The sequence below is a fragment of the Gambusia affinis genome, linkage group LG14 (assembly GCF_019740435.1).
Source record: "Gambusia affinis linkage group LG14, SWU_Gaff_1.0, whole genome shotgun sequence".
NCBI lineage: Eukaryota > Metazoa > Chordata > Actinopteri > Cyprinodontiformes > Poeciliidae > Gambusia > Gambusia affinis.
Genome location: NC_057881.1, coordinates 8,600,205 through 8,614,986, shown reverse-complemented (window position 1 = coordinate 8,614,986; position 14,782 = coordinate 8,600,205). Strand labels below are relative to the sequence as shown.

Sequence of the window (14,782 nt, the reverse complement as noted above, 5' to 3'; positions counted from 1 at the left end):
CAGCGACATTACGGGAACAATTGTACCCCAGGATATACGGGTGGGGGGGCCTGAGCAGGAGGCATTGTTCCCCAGGTGGCGCTACGGTGGGTCTGTGACGAAGTCCCGGCTCCGCTCCCAGCACACTGACGGCAGGGTAAAGTGTTTTTATTAAGGATATGAGGAAAGCTCTGGAGTTAGACAGGAGCCCCAGAGACTCACTGATGTAATGCAGTAGCTTGAAAATACTGTTCAAATCAAATAAAGGCAACGCTGATTTAGCATCTGATTCCAAATTACCATTGTAATAATAACTATGTAAGCTTTCTGTTTTTTTACAACTTAAATGTTCCACAGCATTTATAGGTGTCTAACACACCTGATTTAAAGAGCTGTATTATGTCTTCATCATGCAGGCGGCTCCACAGAGTCAGACTAATCACCCATTTCTGTGGATCAGGTGTGATGAAGCTGCAGGCCTGCAGTTTCTGACCCTCCAAGGAGATTTTGGGTTCAGGTAAGTTGATTAACCACTTCCTGTATTTATTACATATTAAATTATAATGTTAATGTTGGGATGGTTGTTTTTTTCTTTAGGTGTTTTTTGTTTTATTTTTTACTTTAGATAAATCTATTGTTGGACTCGTTTGATTGGAAGCTGTTTATTCTCTATCCAAACATGCTAAGCTGTTCAAAACTTTAACTTTGAAAGAATGAAGTATGAAAACTCTTTTAATCTTCAGTTTTCCCTTTGATAACTTCCGTTACTCTCTTGTGTGGCAGTTTTGGACTCTCAACACACCAAGTCATGACAGCCAAGTTTCTTTCTGAGAAATGCATAATGGCACAGTGATGTCATTTCCAGGCCTGAAGGACCAGAATCCTCCATGTTTTCGATGCATCCATACTCCAACGCCGCTGATTCAAAGGAACTCAGTGTGTCATCAAGTTCTGCTGCGTCCTGGTAATGAAGCATTGATTTGATTCAGATGGGTTAAACCACAGAAATGTCTAAGACTATGTTCACACTGCAGGCCTTAATGCTCAGTCCCTTCTGTTTTCTTACATCCAGTTGTTTTTCACACAACTCCACTCTGAACAGTCAACAGCACTGGAGTTCTGCACCACTGGTGCAGGGGTATTTCAGTAAGTCTATCATTGTGATGACTTGGAAACTGGTTTAAATGTGACATTTAAACTGAGGACCCATGGAGGGGAACAACAGAAATTTTAAATTTTATAGCCCTCATTCATGACTCAGTAGTATTTAATTTAACACGGTGCAGTGTTGGTTTCCCTGATTGTTATTTTATGTGAATTTCTCAATAAAAACTGACCTCACTCTGAGTCAGATTGCGTCTGAGAACTGATTTACCAGACATCTAGTCAATCATTTCTCTAAAGCTCACATAGAGTTCAGTAGATATCGCTAAACTGCAGAACTCCCACAGTAAAACATCACCGGTGTTTTACAAACAATCAAATTGTACTATATGTTTCTCGCAACAAAATATACCTCAGTTTGTCGTTAAAATGTGCTGTGAATGCTTTTGCAAAGAGCTTTGATTGGTTTTTCTCTCACTGCTGTGAAATGCATTCATTTAAAAATTGTACTTGCCAGTGTCTCAACTAGCCTGGATGAACTAGTTCCTCCAGATACAGTGTGTAAACTGCAGCAGGAGAGCCATTGCTGAGGGCAAAACTCATTCCTTTGCAGCCGAAGATGTTCCTCTACATAATGCAAAAACAAATCATAAAGCAGCTCTGCCTCGCCCTGTGTTTCGGGGGCAAATGAAAAGTTAATGCAAGTCAATACACGATATTCCAAGACGATGAAAAATTTATACTGAAGTAGATGAAAACAAAACTGAAGAAGAAATGTATAAGAGAAAGGAAATGTGGGACCATGAGGGCTGCAGGATGAGGTCAGCCTCACTTCCAGGGAGGGTGCAGGTGGATAAACAGGCCTCGGGTAAAAGGAGGAGGACCACACAGGCTGAGTGTGGAAATCTCTGAAGATCTGTAAATAAGCTACCAACATGTGAGAAAGTAAAACTCAGTCAAAGTAGCTCCCTCCTGTCTTTCCAGATGTGATCTTTCCATGTTAGGAAATATGACACAGAAAAAGGTTAATGGAAATCAGGTAAACGTATCTTGTCTGTGCAGAATCTACCAGTTTCATTAAATTATCTTTAAATTATAGTTTAACAAGATTCAAATTGGATGTAAATTTCAATCTGAATCCATAACTGGATTGACTCAATTATATATTTGTGTATACCTGAGATCTGATTGTGTTGACATTACATTTGTTGTGAACGGATAGATTATCTGAATTTATTAATATTTTTTTGCAATTAAGCTTCCGTTGCTAACCTTCATGCTGTACGGTAATGTTTCAATTGTAACCCTCTTCACCACCGTGTTCTCTTCATCTATCAGATGGGTAACCTTTTGCATCTTTTGTTGTGAAGTCTCAGTGAAAGAATGGAGTACATGGCCCAGATGTCATGCCCTCTGCAGCAAAACACAACAATGGAAGGTGGAAGTGGACAAGGCCAACAAGCCGTGGAAATACCGCACTATAAATACATTAGGGGTGCTGAATCTGAGGCTGGTGTTGACTGATTCTGGATTGAAAGCTCTGCAGAAGAATGTAAGCAGAGTGAGAAGTAGGTGCTGTTTATTCTGGGTTAGTACACTTCCATAGTTTAAGTGGACAAACAGAGTGAAAATGTTTCCTTTCTTTCTGTCTTGACAGACATCTTTATTGTTGAAAAGTTTGTTGTGTTATAAGAAAACAAAAAAAAAAAGAAAGCCCTGCATGACAAGCTGGTTTAACTCCAACATTTCCAAGGTTGAGGTAAGAAAAATAATTTAAAGTTCCCTCATAATTCCAAGCTGGAAAATCTGAGAGTTTTAATTCATCCAAACTTCAAAATTCAATATGGCTGCCTTATGCAAAGAAAAAAAATGTTTATATACTTTGGAAATTAGTTTCTCATTTAATCTTCCATAAGGTAAACCCTCTTTGGTTAACAAAGTAAATACAATGTTCAAAAGATCACTATGCAAACACTTTTTTTACAGCTTTGTGTTGCCAGTATGAGTTTAATCTAGTTACGAGTTATATTGATGAGTAATCCTATTGGTTTATGGACATTGAACTGGATTGCAGCTAAATATGGCTTAATCTTAATTCCAAAGACGTTCTGTCACTTTTTCCACAGGAGTAATTCTTGATGCAGCAAAGATCAGTGTGCTGTTATGTTTTGTTGTTGAAGAGGAGTCTAACGGATCCAGAGAAGAGGATGGGAGTCATATGTTGAAGGATGTTTCTAAAGGCAAAACTAAAAAGCAAACAAAGAAGAAAAAACAGAGAGCATACTTGAAAGTAATACAATATGTTCAACAGAAATCTGGCATGGCTTTGGAAGGATTTGCCAGGAAACAGAATGAACAAGCAGTGCTTAAATGTTGGAAAGATGAACACTGGAAATGGAAATGATGGAAATTTGTAACGGCCAGCATCGACAGAAGTAGTAAAGTGGTTTAAAAAAAAAAAATAGATAATAGAAAACACTAAGGCAGCAGAAAAGTCCCCAAGTGAGAAAATGCACTGGAAATAAAAAACAAACCCATATGAAAAGAAAGCTGTTTCCTTGATTAACTCGTCTGTATGGCTATCAGTTCTCATTAGCTCTAAAGCATAATTAACTCATTCTTTTTATCTTTGGCACTCAAATTGGTGAAACTATTATCATCGTTACCTTGGTGCATGAAATTCCTGAGTTCAAATTCTGGTCAGGATACTTTCTGCTCATGGGTTCTCTTGAGTCTTTTCCCAGTCCAAAAAAAAAAAACATGAAAGTGAGGTAAATAAGTCTTTAAATGGTCACTAGGTCTCATGATGTGAGTGTGTGTTCCCATGGTTGTTTGTCCTGTGATGACAGTTTGAGAAACATGATTCCATACGTTCTAATCTCAATAGATTTACTGTATGTTACACATATTCTGTTTGCTAAAGGCTCACTTTCTGTTGAACTATGAAGAGGCTGAAGTCAGAAAGGGGCCCAGACTCATTTAAGCGCTTCCACATGTTCTGTGTGCGTCAAAAGTTGTTGTTAGAGTCTGCATGTGTCCATTTTCAAGAAGAGTTTTTGTCAGTATTCAGGAATGCAGGCAAATGCGCAAAATCATGACAGTGTGATTTAAATTTTGCTGTGTGTGTGAGAGTGAAGAGATGAAACAGCCGGAAGACATAAACAGACCGGAGCAGATTTCAGTGGAGATTAACTTTATTTCAGTTTCCACTGAAAGATTTTATTTTATTTTTTTTTCCAGGAAAACTGAGAGGAGCAACATTTCATTTGGAAAGAATATCAAACAGGTGAAATACAGTTTATTTTGTGCCATACTAATTTTAAATCCTAATTAATAAATTAGGTTGAAGATGTACTAATAAAGGTTGTTGGGGAACAACTGGAAACCAGCACAGCCTTCTGTTTCTCTGTATTGTTATCCCATGAAGATGGAGGACCAGTTTCAGGAGTAGCCATGGTGAACAGGATAGTCTTGGGCCTAGAACATTATCAGACTTAGGAACCTCACAGTCTCATCTTTGGTTTTAACATATGATGTAGTTTTGTTGGCATGTTCAAACCGTGACCTTTAAGGTGTGTTTGAAGTTGTATGTGACCCAAACAGGAATTGGAACCCAGACATCGCTGGGTCAGGATTTAGTCTTTGCATTTTATATAAAGCATTTTGATTCCAGCTAAAGGTAACATATTGTGGAGAATTATCCGTTCTCCATGCTAAATTCTTGATGTGTGAGGTTGAAGAAGAGTCAGTGAGTTGAATTCATGAATTCCATTTATTAATACCAAAACACAGCTGGTCCATTCCTCATGCTACCTTTAGCAGCTAACAGGACAAAACGGCATCAAACAAAAGTTTTCCATTCTCTTTGTTAGCCTCTATCCAAGCTACGCTCTAAAGAGGGCCATATTCTTTAATCTTAGCTGTGAGGGCGTTTCCTAACATGTCATTTCCTTTAATTTTACTTCTGCAACAAGCTAAAAGAGACAGAAGGAAAACAAAGAACTATTTATTCTCAACAATACTTGATTGTTCAAAAAATGGCAATATTTACCTGGAAAATACATATTTTCCAGGCAGTGTCTCATTTTAATAGCACTGCGACCTTTAAAATAAGGCTGCAGTGCTATTACCTTTAGAGCAAGGGGAAAAACTTCTACATTTCTTTTTTAATGTTGATAAACAAAAGTCAAATCTTTCTGTTATATAATTTATTGCTTTCTTGAACTTGTGAAAACCAAACTGGGTCCAGGTTGATTATCTTTTCTTTTAAATCTTCCATGACAAAACAAGCAACAGGTTTGCAAGTTTGTGTTTTATTTGTTTTTTTCAGGAAAATGTTCTAATGGGTCTTTACAAAATAAAAACACTTTCTACTTCACTTTGTGCACTGCAATGGAAGATTTTAATCTGTATCCACTGTGCTGAATCCTTCAGCTCTCATTTACTGTAGGGAACCTGTAAGAGTTTTATTCCTTCTGTTTGATTTTTGACTGCAACAAAGCAGTCAAAAATCAAACATTTTTGATTTTTATGAAGCTGTATTTACGACGTACATATAATTATTTCTATTATTCCTGACATGTGCCTCGTCTCCAGGTTCTACTTGTGAACGACTGATGAAACATGAACAACCGCAGACAGGTGAACTCTGCCAGAGCTGCCCAGATTGCCTCATCCAGACTGCATTTAGTGTAGGTTGTGCCCCAGCACCACCGGCTGTCTTTATTTGGTTTTATACCTCTCAGTTGGTCTGTAAAAATCTGTGTTTGCGTCTGTTTTGAGGATATCGTAGCAAAGGACCAGTGGAGCGCAGCCTCGTTCCCATGGTACCCACTGGACAACAAGTGTACACACTGGTGGAGATTAAGACATGTAGGCTGAAATCTGACAGCAAGGAGGCGAAACGATGTGACTAATGATGCTGCTTCACAGTGCCAGAACATTCCTCGCTGTTTTTCCGTTATAGTACAAGAAAAGGTTTCATAAAGTGACTGAAAGACTCAGACGGTCACATTTATGTAAAAAAAAAACAACCTGAAATCATGTGATTTTAATTGGGCATAGAATAAGTACATATTGAAGAAATGGCTAATATTCACAATATCTTCAGAAATCCTACAAACTATGTTGTTTAGAGCAAGGCTGGTTAGTTTCTACAACACTGTTCGCGCACAAGAAAATAAAGGAGCAAGAAATGCATTAAAACAATTAACATTTAGGCAACACACACAGAAATGCATAAAAATGATAATCAATCAATGGAGTAGCTTTTTTCAGTCCTGATGTAAATGGACAATTGTTTCTGATGTATCAGGTTTGTGAAGCGCAGCCTCGTTTCCATGGTACCCACTGGACAGCCCACTGGATTTGGTTCAACCTTGTTAAGGCGGTTGAGCCAAATCTGTAGTGAACAGATCAAATGATGCCTCCCTTTGTTTTGGTTTAGTCCTGAGAATACAGACTAAAAAGGTTTCTCTATGACCTTAAAGGTCAAGATGGTTCATGCCTGACGGATAACTGAAACATTTGGACCCAAGTGTAGACAGCATGATGTTGAATTAAATCCTTTTACAAACAAGGAACCATTGCAGTGATTTATCAACCAATGAATGTGATATAATTTAACTTTCCTCAACTTGCTCAGAACTCTGGCAATAGTATTTTGGACAAGCTGCAGGTCGCTTCATGGATTTTTGTTTCGGGGAGAGTCGAAAACAATGACTTCTTTCTTTTCTGCATTAAGCTGGAGGAATTTCGGACACAACCAGCCACTTATATTATGAACAAACAGACTTATTGACCATAAAGGACTGAGATCATGTTGTGACACAGTAGTGTAGGATTGTGTGCCATATTTTCGATAGTAGGTCTACGCACAGTACTCCATAATCTGAGCTAGAAAGGCATACGGTACCTCACAATAGAGAGCTCATTTCTCACATTTTTCCAAGACTTTTACTAAATTTTTTGTTTGTTTTCATGAGAAGACACTTAGTTGCGATGTAAAGTACTCAGAATGTAGCTTGAAGAAAAGTGTATGTTTGCTGTTGCTTCAAAATAACTTAACATACAACGGATAATATATGTTATCCGTTGTAAAATACAACGGATAACATACTAATGACTACTTTTCCAGTCATAAGGGAAAAAATATCTAAATTGTACCAGAACTGTCAGTTTTTGGTTTGGGCCCAGGCACCAAGTTAATGATGAAATCACGCATGTAATTAAGGCAATTTTTAATCATTTTTATTTATTTTTTTTTATTTTAGCTGTATTCACGTTTTCTTTTACGAAAATCATATTCTATTTATTAAATCAAATCTTAAATACCAAAATAAAATCAATCTTCATGCTGACTATTCAATGGAATGACTCCAAAGGCATATTATCTTAGGAAAGTGTGCTTAAACGAGTTGACCGATTTTAAAAATCCGTAGATTAGGGCTTTATACCAGTTCGCCTGTATGGTGGTGCAGTCTGTTACTTTTTTGCATTTCATCAAGACGTTTTCAAATCCAGGCTTGTGGTTTTCTGCATGGAGTCTCTGTTCTCTCAGGTTCTCCTCCAGAAACCTGATTGCCTCTTTCATCGCTGCATAAGGGCACTAAAGCAAAATTATTGAGAGAGTTCAGTTTCATTCTGTCCCTCTGATCGTCAGTAGAAGCAGCAGTTTCTGTGCATACGCTGCAGCAATTCAGCAGCACACAGGCGCTGCCGTCATTGTTCTTGTTCCATGTCCAGCGGTCAGATAATGCAGAAAGGGTCGGGTCAGTTGGAAAAGCTCCATACGATAAGGCCAGATGGACCAACACACACACACACGCAAGCTTTTTGCCACCCTCCCTCTCTCTATTTTTATCAGATTGGGATCATAAAAGCTTTTCATCTCATGTGCCTTGAACAACATCTCCATGCTGAGGTCAAACAGAGAAAAAAATCTACTTCAGTTCGTACGCCAGCTGAGCTCGAAACAAATAGGTTGGTCAGCAACCAGAGGTACAAGTAGTGCCGTAATGGCAGTGGGTTTTATTAGGTCTGTACCGCAGAGGATGTCCTGGAAATAAACTCTACATGCGCTCCATTTCCTGTGCCGAGTTTCTTTTTAAGATTGGGGCCTGCATGAATGAAAATGGGCTGCTGTGGAGAAAATAGTTTTTATTTTGAACAATGCAAAATAGCAGAATATATGGTTGCAGAATGGACTGCTCTGCCTACACCCACATGGCTTTTAATCTTAGTGCATTGACAACGCATTTACTTAGAGGTCTGCTGCTTTCTAAGAGACATATAGATTTTTAAAAATCAGGAACATTTCAGCTGACTTCAATTCTCTGGTTTCCTCATTTCCCTCCCAAAACCAGAAAATTAAATTCAAGTCATTTCCAATCTTTTTCTTTTTTTTTCTGCTAGTGATAAAAACTGCTTGAGAGATGGAGCGCAGAAGCAAAGACTCATTCTGTTCTCATCAACAAAGAGCAACACGTCTCTGACTGTGCTGGTATTATGCACAAAGCAGCTGATTATGCTGTAAGACCCACTTTTCCTCTCTCTCCTATTCACAGTGATGAACAGAGGCAGACCCAAGCAAGACGGATTGGATTTTAAAGTCTGAAGACACAAATAATTCACTCTGTAAATAAATGTTTAGGTAAGTTCTGTTTGTTCTGATAATTTAATCTAATAAAAACTGAATCCCCGATAAGTTTGAAGAACATAAACAACATAAAATAAACATATTGTTCTTTTTGAGAATTAAATTACTTGACCACAGGAAGTAATGCATCTTCTTGCATTAGTATTAATACCGCTTTAAGGGATTTCTCATTTAATCACATTACAATCACAGACTTCCATGAATTTTATGATAGATCATCACACTAATAATTAGGAAAGAGAAGCTACAGAACTGGTTTGTTGTTGTATGGTAAGCCTCTTTTTAATCAGACAAACCAAAATAAAACCCACACAGAGACACTCTATTCAGTCTGAGTTTGAGCTCTTTTGCAAAGAAAAATTGAGCAAGATGTCAGTTGAATGTACAAAAGTGGTAGAGTAACAGAAAAAAAAAATAATACCAGAGAGTATTGCCTCAATGGCAGTTATTGCAAATACAAGCCACACTTTTCAGATTTTTATTTATAAAAATGATGTGAAAAAAAAATCTGCTCTTCACCTCTTCATAACAAGATAAACCTCAAGCCCTGAAATTTATCTTACGATTAAAGTCCTTTTTATTGCACAAGAACTTGAACCTGATTTCCTGAGATATCTAAATCATCCTGCTGTCAGGAGAGCATGTAGGAGTTCTCTGTGAAGAATTTCTTTTTGTGAGATAGCTGGCAGCCACTTCGTATAAGCAGACCGAGATTTGGAAACCAAAAAAAATTAAAAAATAGAAAGAAAGAAATGAAGCAGTTAGTTCTGACAGCTAAGGTGAACTTTATGAAATCGCATTAAAAAAAAATGTGTAAATGTGAAACTGATGCCTTTGCCCTGATGGAAAAATCAATTTATCTGGAAGCAGATTACTCAACAAGCTCAGACATTAGCATTCAGCCATGTGGGGAATGTCTCATGATGCTCCATCAGCAGTTTGCCTGAAACCTCATTAACTGATAGCTAAAATACAGCTGTAGCAGAGAGCACAAACCCTGCAATAACTCCTTTAGAGGGAGGCTTGTAATTTTCTTGTCATCCAACGCGCTGCTGGGTTGATGCGCAGGGAACGTTCAGAGCTCAATCTCTTACAGTCTCATGCAAAGTGTGTTTAAGGAGGAAGGAATAGAGAGCAGGTTCTCGATGATCAAACTCGAGGCGAGAGTAGAGCCGTGCTTAAATTTCTCATTGAATGGCTGGAGGTAATGTATACGTAGAGTCATGAAACATTTGCAGAGCAGAGAGGGGAGAGGTCCCTTCAATCCTTAACAAAGCCTTCAACCCTGAGCTGGAAAAAAAGAGCATAGATTGTTTTAAAGACTTGGATTCAGAGGAGTTGACTCAACTTCTTAAAAGTAATAGATCCCTGTAATTACGTTTTGACATGTCAGAATGTAATTCTGAGAGAATGTGTAAAATTTCAAAGGTAATGAACACTTTGCAAAGTCACCCTGCATAAACCCCATTTTCAGTGTCCCAGACTTCCAGCTTTTCTTCTCTGCTTGCGCTGGTTGTAAAACGTGTAGTGTTACCAGTAATGGTCACATAGCCAGCTGTGTAAATCTCTCTCTTCCTCCCTCTTACCCGCATAAACCCAGAATACATGCTTCTGCTGTTGTCCCACAATGTTTACCACGTGGCCACAGTTCAGCTCTCCACTCTTATCAGTGTTGGCTAATGTTGGTATTTCCTGCCTGCAACAAGAGCAGAAGGTGGCACAGGATGAACGCTGCTTCCTGTGCTGGCACACCCAGCATGTATCCAGCAGCCCCGTCCACTCGGCCCGCCGGTGAGGGGAAGTGTTGCAGAGGGGGAGCGGGGCTCATGGAGCTGCACCCAATTCACACTGCAACTTCTCAGCCTCTAACTCATGCATCTGTTTGACTGAGATCAAAGATAGCAGCGGCACGACAGAAAATGTGTTTGCTGGAAAAACATGTCAAAACCAGTCATTTCTGCTCGTCGTTTTTAAGTAGTTAGACACTGTAATTTACAAAACAAAGGATCTTCATCTCGATGCAAATTTAGCATTGACCTTATTTGTTTAATATCTTTCGGTAAAGGGAGCGAGTAAAAGCCAAAAGAATGATCACCTCAGGAAGGAGCCTCTGAGACATTTAACCATTTTGTGTTTCTATTTATCCTGTGGAAACTTTGTTTGTCTGAGATGTAGTTTCATCTCCGTCTCGGCTCAGCCTTTCCCATGGGAAGTGCACAGATGAAACTTTGGTCTCAACGAAGGGATCTGCAGATATTTGTAAATACACATGCATGGCTCAGAGAGCCCAGGAGGACTCACCCTTCAAACACTCTGACGTTGAGTGTTTATTGAAGTGGGTTTCTTTGGAAACCATGATCACTGGGCTCCAGCTCTGTGGATGCATATTGGAGCTCAGCCAACGGTATTGCATCAGATCTGAATCTTTTTTTATTATCCCCATCTGTAAGCTTCAGCCTAGCTGACTAATTATTTGTAGATGGTGAAACTACATCTGTATTTCTGCTTATCGCTGGATGCATTTATCCAAAAAGCAGCCATGCCTAAAGGACCATGAAGCTTTGACTGCTGACTCATTGGTTATCTCAGTGGGAACTTACATGGCTAACTTATACTGAGGTATTAAGTGAAGAAATGCAGAAGATTTTATAAAACATTGAGTCTGGTTACACCTTTTGAAGCATGTGCGACATATTTGATGTTCTTCAGTCAAGACAGCGAAACTAAGATTGTTTCTCTCTTCCACTGTTACCTTCCGATGTCGTAGGTCATGTTATTATCTTTCTTTTTTGTGTTAGGCAACCTGCACTTAGAGGTTGCCTGATAAAATTAAATGTTTATCAGCACTTTGGGAGTTTCTGCATAATGTTACATCAGATTTGTTTATGTAGAAAATGGCGCAGGTGTATGTGGTGTCTGAGGTGTTTGACAGCCGCAGTGGTTTTACTGCAGATCTTTTTTTTTGACGTGTCCAAAAATGTGTTTAGCAGCCTTGATTAGCTGTTGATTTGTAGAGTTAAAGAACAAAAAAAGGAAAAAAAAAGAATAAATTTATTTTTTCCTTAAAAACAGAAGAAAATATAAATGTAAAATGTATCTGAAATTGGGTAACTTTGGTTTAACTTATCAGAATTTCCCAGTTTTGACCAGAACTTTACACGTTATCGTACATACACTTGTCACATTATCAATGTTTTCTGTTTTCTCTCAGTTAAATGCCAATTTAATTATAATTAAATTACGAAAGCTACAAAAAACACACAATATGGTGCAGAAAAGGAAACCTTATGACTGTTCTATTCAACATTGGCAATTTGCAGTAGCTTTTTGCTGATTCTTGGTTCCACTTAGACATTTTTGTAATTGTTAAAGTACCGTACTGACCGGTACAACTACAGTAAGGTTTATTGACCAGTACCGGTCAATAAACCTTCATTGATTGAATTGGAGCTCTTTCAGAATTATTTATTTATTTATTTTTATTTTTATTTTTTTAGGTCTTTCTGGTTGTGGTTTTCATTTTAAACCATTATTGATAATTTAAGATGAGCAGTCCACCATTTATACATATGTTGTCTCTTCTCCAGTGAACTTTTTCTTACATTTGATGACTGTTTGGACCATTTGACTCTGATTTTCAAGAATAGTTGATCACCGACATAAACAAGATGTGTGTTTTTAAATAAATGAGACCAGTTTTGATTGATTTATCTTTAACACTGGAATAATTCTGAACACGTACCTTTTAATAATCGACTCATTTACAAAGTCTGCATCATGCATCTCACGACTGCTGATTCTCCTGGTTTTCTATTACTCTATTACACCTTCTAGTGAAGCAATTTCTACCAAGAACAAGTTAGTCATGTTGGACTGTATTATTTACAGAAGAAGCAAATTTGAGACATGATGCTGATGATGCTTTAAGTTTTCTTATATTTGGGCCCATAAAAAAAGATATTGCTCGGTACGCCAACAAGCACACCAAGGCAAGAAACAATGTTTCAGAAGTTTTGGAAAGTATTTCTCTCTCACAAGAACAGACTCATTTGCAAATAACACTGTAAGCATTGTCTCCAACTTATGTGTGCATTTGCAAAATGAATTTATATAATTTCTTTCTCCTTATAACAATTTGAGATCAGGCTGTTACTTTCCACACCTCCGTGTTTCTGTGTGGCTGCCAAACATTTGTGTTATATGATGTGATGAGGTATCCACCCACACAGATTTCATTAGTAAAGGGATCACTGTTTTCTTTTTAGTATGCATGAAATCCTGTGATGTACCACATTTATTCCCACTCAACATCAGAGAGCTTCATTACTCTAATGTGTGACTGTACCCTCGGCCACTTTAAGTGAGCCATATTGAAGTATTTATTGGGGGCCAGGCTGGTTAAATCTTCTCCCCTCGCTGGAAGAGAACCCAGATTGCACTGTGTAATCTGGGTTCGGTGAATTGCATGGCCGTAATCTTCATCATCTTCTCTCTGCTCTACTGAACCACAGAAGGAGTTGCAGGCTGAGTACGAACAGCAGGGCGATCTTCAATGTGGTAAAGCCCTGTGAACTTATGCTCCCTTTAAAACCTTGGATTTGTGACCATTTTCAAAATGATGGTGGAAGTTTCTTGTCTTTAACTTGGTACGCTTACAGCTAAAGACACATTTCTGCCTCCTATATCAATAAACTCTATAGACGTACAATGAGTGCGGTGGATGTTGCAGCGTTTGATCGGATGTTTGCTTTTTCTTGCAGTGGAATCGCTCTACAAGCAACCTTGGCACAGTTCTGAACACCTATTTATACTCTTTCTGAGAACAATAGCCATTAGTTGTGATATCAAAGACTGTGAAGTTTTGAGGGCAAATCCTGCTTTCCCTTAATGTCTCCAACTAATCCAAACAGACGATTGATGGGAAAAGAGATAGAAAGGCTGTTGTGGCAGTAAGATACTGTACCAAAGGGATGTGCATGCGTGTGTGCGTGTGTGTGTGTGTGTAGTAGTAGTGTTAGTGTGCTGGGTGTTTACCCAGCAATGGACACAAAGTTAATTTTATGAAATACTGAAGTCATACGTTAGGAATTTGAGGCAGGCTGCATGCAACAGCATTCAAAGCAAGATGTTATTCATCACTACTATGTTTATCATATTTGAGGAAATTATAGCATTTCTGTGGCTTTGTGGCTTTAAGACGAAGGTTGCATGCACGCAATGCTGAGATACATTTCACACGTGTTTGTGTGCTGTAGAATGTTGTCGTCTAGATGTCTTTTGGTCCACAGTTTAACAGCTTTCACAGCATGAATTCCAGTAAACGGAGTCACTTTTGGTATATTACATAGCAGCGTGTAGAATGTCAGCGTGTATGTCATTCAAAACGGTTATAAAACGAATAAAGAAGGTTGGTTGGCTCAGAAAAACTGAGACATTTTGCTAGCAACAGCAGGGAGTACAGATTTATTATGACAGAATTAATCCCTTCACCAGGATTCAGTCAGATTCAGTAACAGAAACAAAATATGATCTGATGGGTTAAGTCAATGAAAAAGTGTTTTTATCTTTAGGAAAATCTGTTGATCAACACAATTCAGGTGAGGCAAACTGCTAGATTGAAAATACCAATGACATGATAATGTAGTTTTTCAAAGTTCATATAAAATATGATTTTTTTCCCCTCCCAAAACACTTTATGTAAGATTTTAGTCATCATTTATATGGGCATGTTATTTTTATTTATTTTTTAAATGTAAATGTTTGTAACCTTTTGTGTCCCACATTGCAGGGAAATTGAATTTCAGGGGAGCCAAACACACATTTGTGAAATTCCTTATGTATTAGCTCAACCTCTAATCTGACCTATAACCCCAGATGCATAACCTGCATCACATCTGACATCAACACTGACTGATGGCATATTAGTGGTTGTGCTGCACCTGTTCAAAGTTGTACTTACTGTTAACCAGGTGAGGAGGGTTTGTGTGAGTGTCCCACCATGCTCCATGTTTAGCAGCACCTAAAGGTCTGCAAGAGAAAAAA

At 38.2% G+C, this 14,782-nt stretch overlaps 1 long non-coding RNA gene across 4 annotated transcripts; it reads left to right on the top strand.

Annotated features, from left to right (window-relative positions):
• The first annotated feature begins 408 nt into the window (after positions 1-408).
• LOC122843372 lies at positions 409-3,853 on the top strand. Of its 4 annotated transcripts, none has more exons than XR_006372701.1 (6): positions 409-496; positions 763-943; positions 1,052-1,125; positions 2,454-2,651; positions 2,741-2,842; positions 3,210-3,853. It is a non-coding gene; the product is annotated as an uncharacterized LOC122843372 (long non-coding RNA). The 4 variants fall into 4 exon arrangements; XR_006372699.1 differs by having other exon boundaries at positions 2,422-2,651; XR_006372702.1 differs by lacking the exon at positions 1,052-1,125.
• Positions 3,854-14,782: the final 10,929 nt, after the last annotated feature.